Source organism: Nicotiana sylvestris, chromosome 7 (assembly GCF_000393655.2).
Source record: "Nicotiana sylvestris chromosome 7, ASM39365v2, whole genome shotgun sequence".
Taxonomy (NCBI): Eukaryota; Viridiplantae; Streptophyta; class Magnoliopsida; order Solanales; family Solanaceae; genus Nicotiana; species Nicotiana sylvestris.
In genome coordinates this window covers 111,401,987-111,408,688 of record NC_091063.1, presented here as the reverse complement: position 1 = coordinate 111,408,688, position 6,702 = coordinate 111,401,987, and the positions used below count along the sequence as shown (strand labels likewise).

The window sequence follows — 6,702 nt, the reverse complement described above, 5'->3', positions numbered from 1 at the left end:
AAACGAGCTGAACATTTTATTATTGAGTTATTACTTGTACTGCTTTAAATTATATTGTTATGAGGTGTTATTGGTTTTTGGTGTGGATTATGACCTTGGTATAAGCTCGTCACTACTTTCAAACTAAGGTTAGGTTTGTAACTTATTGAGTACATGTGGTCGGTTGTACTCATATTACACTTCTGCACATTGCGTGTAGATCGCGGTTGTCGTCGTTGCTGTGCATGGAGGAAGCTAGCATTGAAGGTGTACCAGCGATCCAGACTCAGCTGCCTCTTGTTCATGGTAGCTTTAGAATATTTAATCTGTTCATGTATATTTCAAACAGATAAAGAATTTTTATTTCACACTAGCTTTGTAAATTCTTATCTTAGAAGCTCATGATTTGTACAACCAGTCCTTGGGGAGTGTATTAGAGTCAGTTAAATGTTATTTGAATCGTATATTTGTAACTTGGCTTGCCTAGCGGGTGAGGTTAGGTGCCATCACGACTAGTTGGATTTTGGATCGTGACAGCTCAGAGCTTCCAACCTACTGGTCAACCTTGGTAGTTCATTCACACTTGTTAGCGGGTCTAGGATATCCTCAATGGCTTTAATTTTTTCGGGGTTTACTTCAATCCCTTTTTTTGAGACCAGAAACCCCAAGAATTTATCGGAGCCAACCCAAAAAAGCACACTTCTATGGGTTGAGCCTCATGTTGTACTTTCACTACAGGAAAAATTGTCTTTATGGACGACAAAATTGGTCCCTAATATTTTAATTCTGGTCGCCGCCACTGGTCGCTATAGACTCCGCCGCTAAAAGTCAATAACGACGAGTTGAGTAGCTGGTCCTTAAAGAGTTTTTACGACCAGCACACTTCTGGTCCTAAAAATACTTTTATAGACCACATTTCTGGTCCTAGACAAAGATCCCTATGGTGCTTATATATTTTTAGCGACCAGCTTCTACTGGTCCTATAAAGTTTTTAAGGACCAAAAACCTGATTGCAGAGCCTCTCATATACAATTTATCACCATAATATTATACAATTTGTAACAAAGATAATCAGATCAATACAACATAATTATCAACAACATCAAGCTTATATATATATATATATATATATATATATATATATATATATATATATATACACACACACACACACACATCAAAGTTAAATCACTAAGACCTTGATACAGATTTCAATAACATGTCCAATACAAGGAGGGGGACATATACCTTACCTCCTACATGTTTCTTAGCATTTACATTTTACATACTACAACCATCTAAATATTCTGACTAATAAATTTCAAAATTCTTGCTGGTGTAGCATCTTGATGTGGACTTTGTTATTCGAAGTAAATTATTGCTGTAGGTATTTTTCATATCTCCATTAGGGTAGCAAGCTTTCGTTTTTTGTGTTCAACGTCTTGCTGTTTGGATATATTTGGACCTTTATCTTGTGCCTGCACATATTAACACCACATATTAGCCTATACAACCAGAAAATAAATCCAAATAAAACAATTTTTACTATACACAAAACATTTTCAGTAATTGTGCATTTGGATGGGATACTCTGCTGTATATACTAAAATGAAATAAGGTAGCAGTGAGTTCTAATAGTTCAGCTAATTCCTATAAGCATGAAAAGAGAATATTTGGATCAGAACTCCAACTAGAGCATCTTTAGGACATCATAATACCATACAAGTATCACCAATGTCAAAATTGTCCATTTCTCCAGAGAATTAACCACATAGTTTACTATCTTTCAACGAAGCATGTTCTAACATTAAAGGAAGTAATTTCTTTACATATAGAGAATCATGTACATGAAAATCAAGTTATTGTACACAATTGCATAGTAGCTCAAATAGACAAACATGTTTCTTTTCTAGCACAACTCAAGGACTTCACTTTCCAACTATTCATTAATATAATTGAGGTATAAAGCTTGTTCACAAACTTTAATATCATTCAAGTCATGACAAATAACAATTTTTCCACTCGCATAATGCATATTTCCCTCTCCTTCAAAGCAACAAAATTTCATATATACTCTAACTACATCCTTTTCAACATCTGAAAGCTAGATATCAATCAAATTGCATAAATGATAGCTCAAGATAAAGGACATTAGATAGGATGAAACTGAAACCATCAATGTTATTGCCTTTCTCAAAAGTCCACCAATCATTTCCCACATATGTCTCTATTCAAATACAATAATTGTTGTATATTTCTAACATCATTCTTAACCTAAGAACTCCAACAGAAGATGTTCCTTAAAAACTGCATTTATTTGAAAAAGATCAACGAAATTATGAAATCAAAACATGCTAAATATTATTGAACTCTCACCGGACTGAAGGATTTTGGTGCTCATAGAGCAACATTAGAACCTGGGAACATAAAACATTTGAAACAAAAAAAAAAGTTGAAGCTTACAGATCTATCTGTTGTCTCTGGGTTCAAATACGAAATCCTTCACATTCACCTCAATTGTGAAACTCTCACATGATACACCTGCACCTAAGCTTGAGCTTGCAGAAAAGATGCTTAGGATAAGCTGCCTCATTTCTATCAAAAGACCACAGTCATCAACTATTTAGGTTTTCTAAATTTCTTGTTTCTATCGATTATTTAGGAAGCTCTAGCTACAAGATCTGCTAAGCTAACTACATTGCTTAAAGAAAACATACATTAAGGAAATACACGAATCTTCAAATGTGTACATCAATACCAATTTAACGTTGAACCAAGTAAACACCTCAAGATTACCTATCTATAGGTTAGCAGGGAGTACTTTTCTTTCCTAACACAACACACCATAGGTAGTTAAAGCCCTTTTTACTTGCTTAGCAGTGGTTCAACTTTTAAGAAGTGAATAGTATATATAAGCTATCAGATAACTGTTTTATATACAACATTAGAATTACCCCATTCAATCAGCATTATCATCACTATAGTGCTTACACAGTTCTAAAGAAAAAGATATAAATATTTACAATGAATAACTGAATAAGAACACTTAATGGGTCAACAAAATTCTATCAATTCACCCTTTTTGATAAGGAGTTGAACCAATTCACCTTATAATAAAAGCCATAGTCACAACCCAATCCCATATTGCCTTAGTCCTCTAAACAAGTTCCTAGAATATTAATGGGCTTTTTTATATCAATGTGGTAGTTCATATGTAGTGATTTTTGGTTTCTCTTACTTCCTCTGCTATGTTGTCTCATGCTTTGCAGCTTAAAGTAAAATTTGGGAAATTTCGGTGGAAAAAATTGCACATGAACTAGTTTATTGCTTTGGAAACATCAAAAGAAATTAGATAATTTTGGCTAAAGGTTTTTATTCCTTTTACCTTTGTGTTCATAAAGACTAAGATCTTTTTTACTATATAAGAGATAATTCTATCAACATTTAATATTTTTTCTCACAACACTTAGAATACAAATGTTCACACACTTGCATTCAAAATGACATTTCAGAAGAGAAACACCTTTGTTACCTACATTTTTTTAATCTCACGAACATAACAAGTAAGGGGAGATATTTTTATTCCTCACCCTCCTTGCCCACCAAGCCCCAGATTTGAACGAAACCCTATCCATCATCAGTATTCAGTAGAATCGGCACCGAAGATCGTCATACTCAATAAGAAAGTTTTCGGTTTTAAACCTAGAAATAAGAGAAAGAAAGAAAGATAAGACAAACCTGTTCATATAGACAAATCTTGTTATCGCCGGTTTGTGAGTCTTCAGTCACTTCAGATAGACCGTAGACACGTCGTGAGAAATTCCTGGAGAAAAATATGGAATAGCGATTTGTTAGGGTTTCAGTTTGGGGAAAATTAGAAGGGGAGGAGGAGGGGGGAGGGCTGGTCTAATTTTTTATGGATGTATCGAAGGGACTTGGGGGAGGTTTAATAGGACCAGATCTTTGTCCTTTCAGCGACCTGGTGTTGCACCCTTCGTTAGTTTAGAAACCAAAAATGAGGATTAGGGACCAGAAGAAAATCTCGACGCAATAGGCGTACTTTTAGGGACGGAATTTTAACTCTAAAAGTTGGTCGCTAATAAGTCATTTTCTTGTAGTGTTTCTTATAATGTCAAATATCTCTTGGAGATGCTCCAGATGATCTTTTGCATTAAGAGACTTAACTAACATGTTATAAATATAGAATTCCATCATCTTACCTATCTGCTTTTTAAATATCTTATTAACGAGCCTCTTATAAGTGGCTCTGGCATTTTTAAGTGCAAAAGGCATCACATTATAGCAATATGTGCCAAAGTTTGTGATGAAAGAGGTTTTCTCTTGATCTTCTGAGTTCATCCTAATTTGATTATACCCGGAATATGTCACGACCCAAATCGAAGGGTCACGAAGGGCACCAGGTGGCTTACTCAACCGAGTACCAACGTAACATATCTTTCTTATCGTACTATCATTGGTAACTGGGCCAATATGGCCACAACTTGTAATGTATAACTATAAGTGGAAAAACATTATATCAATGTACCATCTTTCTTAAAACATGAATACATATGGACCGTCAAGGCTTCTAACATACTGTACAAAATAAACCTCTATCTACAAAACCTCTAACAGTATTTGACATCAAATGGGACAGGGTACCGACCTACCCATAAGTCTGTAACAAAATTCTGACACGATGACTCATAGACTCGACTGCACTTCGAATGAGATGGAGTCTTACTGATCCTTCGCTGAATGCTAACCTTGTATACTATGAGGGCTCGTCAAACTGATTGTCTATACCTGCAGCATGAACGCAGTGTCCCCAACAAAAGCACGTCAGTACAAATAATGTACCGAGTACGTAAGGCACATAAATAAGTATATAAAAGATATGGAAGAAACATGGAGTAAATGACTTAACCCGTAAGTCTGGATAACTCTGTAAATCATGAAATACTTATAGTGTCATGCATATGCATATGCATGTCATGTCGTGCATAGGTACATGTGTTCATAATATCATCAAGCCTCTGAGGTAATCTCATCATATCATCTCAGCCACTATGGGCAAAATCATCAACGTATACCAGCTGATCAGGTGGTGGTGCATATATAACACCGTAATCTTTTTCCATATCCTATACACACACATACACACACACACACATATATATGTATGTACATTCACCCATGACCGGATGACGTTATATACACGTATATAAAGTCATCCGGTCATGGGTCAATGTACATGTATAAATGAATGCAATGCATGAGAAGTACGTCAATAAAATCCACAATGTCATAAGACCATTATGCCTTTGAGTAATATCATGAAGTAAACTTTTTCCAACTTACGTATTTTTCTAATACCTATGAACAAAAGATGTAATAATAAGACACATGGTAATTCAAGAATATAGGTACCTCTAATACTTCTATGAATAGAGTCATTTATGAATGTTGTGTGTTTGCTCATTTCGTTTGTAGCATTTGGATCATGCCAAAAAGAAAGAAGGGATAGCCTTAACATACCTTAACAGATTCTCTTGAAAATTCCTCTAACACACGTTAATTGCGACAAAATATGTGACGGCAATATTGGAGTAGGGAAATATCCGTACGATATTCTTGAGAAAGATTGCACTGTACTCCCTTATAATTGCAAAATCTCACGTTGCTTAAGATGCTATGAAATCTTGTTGAATTTGTTGAAGATGCTATGAAAAGTCTCACGTTACTTACGTGTGTTATATGCATCTCTTTTTTTTAAGTTAGAGATGTCTTATATTAGAATGGATGTGGGGCCCACTTTATGTGGTGGCTTAACCACAAAACCCATTTGTTTGCCACATTTTCCTAATGACTTAAGAGACATGAATCTTGGGGTGGTTTGCTGCCACGTGAAGGGGGGGTTTAATTTTATCCAAATTCTTTAATTAATCACCCAATAATCCCTTAATTAATTAGGTAATCTCCCATTACTCAATAATTAACCAATTTCCTACATAATTAAGAATTATATCAACTTACCTAAAATACTACTCACTTTTAACATATTTTATATATCTTATTATTATGGTCATGTGGTACCTTGTATGACACCAGTCCATAAATACGGGTACTATAGCTTGCACCGTATTTTATCCCCTAATTGTCAAACTTTGACGGAACTCACTTTTGCTCGCTTACCCTCTCACCTTCACGAATTTACTTATCACTTGTTTGAAATAGCGTAATATTTATAATCTCCAAATAATTTTGTCATTGAACTGATATTAATTATCTTACGATAAATTTAACGTACAATACTACAGGGTGTAACATCGTCGTAATATAATATTGTAGAGCCTAACATCATCATAATATAATACTGTAGAGCGTGACATCATTGTAATATAATATTGCGGAGTGTAACATCGACGTAATACTGTGGGGCGTAACAAAATAAGCATAAAAAACTCATTAACTCATGCTCGGCAACAACATTAATCATTTGATCGAGGTTTGGTAACGGAAATGAGTCTTTGGAGCTCACTTTAATTTCTTATAGTCTACACACATCCTAAATTTGTTGTCTTCTTAGGCACTACTACTATGTTAGTTAGCCCCTTTTGGTACTTTAACTCTCAAATTGAACCGATGTTAAGTAATCGGGTTACCTCTTTCTTAACAAACTTGTTTCCGACCTCTGCTAACAGGTATTTTTTTTGCCTTATT

The 6,702-nt window shown here is 34.8% G+C and overlaps 1 long non-coding RNA gene across 1 annotated transcript; it reads right to left on the bottom strand.

Annotated features, from left to right (window-relative positions):
• Nucleotides 1-1,162: 1,162 nt before the first annotated feature.
• On the bottom strand, nucleotides 1,163-3,908 carry LOC104213169 (uncharacterized). Its single transcript, XR_707560.2, has 3 exons — nucleotides 3,718-3,908; nucleotides 2,443-2,574; nucleotides 1,163-1,457 (listed from the first exon to the last, which is right to left on the bottom strand). It is a non-coding gene; the product is annotated as an uncharacterized lncRNA (long non-coding RNA).
• Between the last annotated feature and the right edge of the window lie 2,794 nt (nucleotides 3,909-6,702).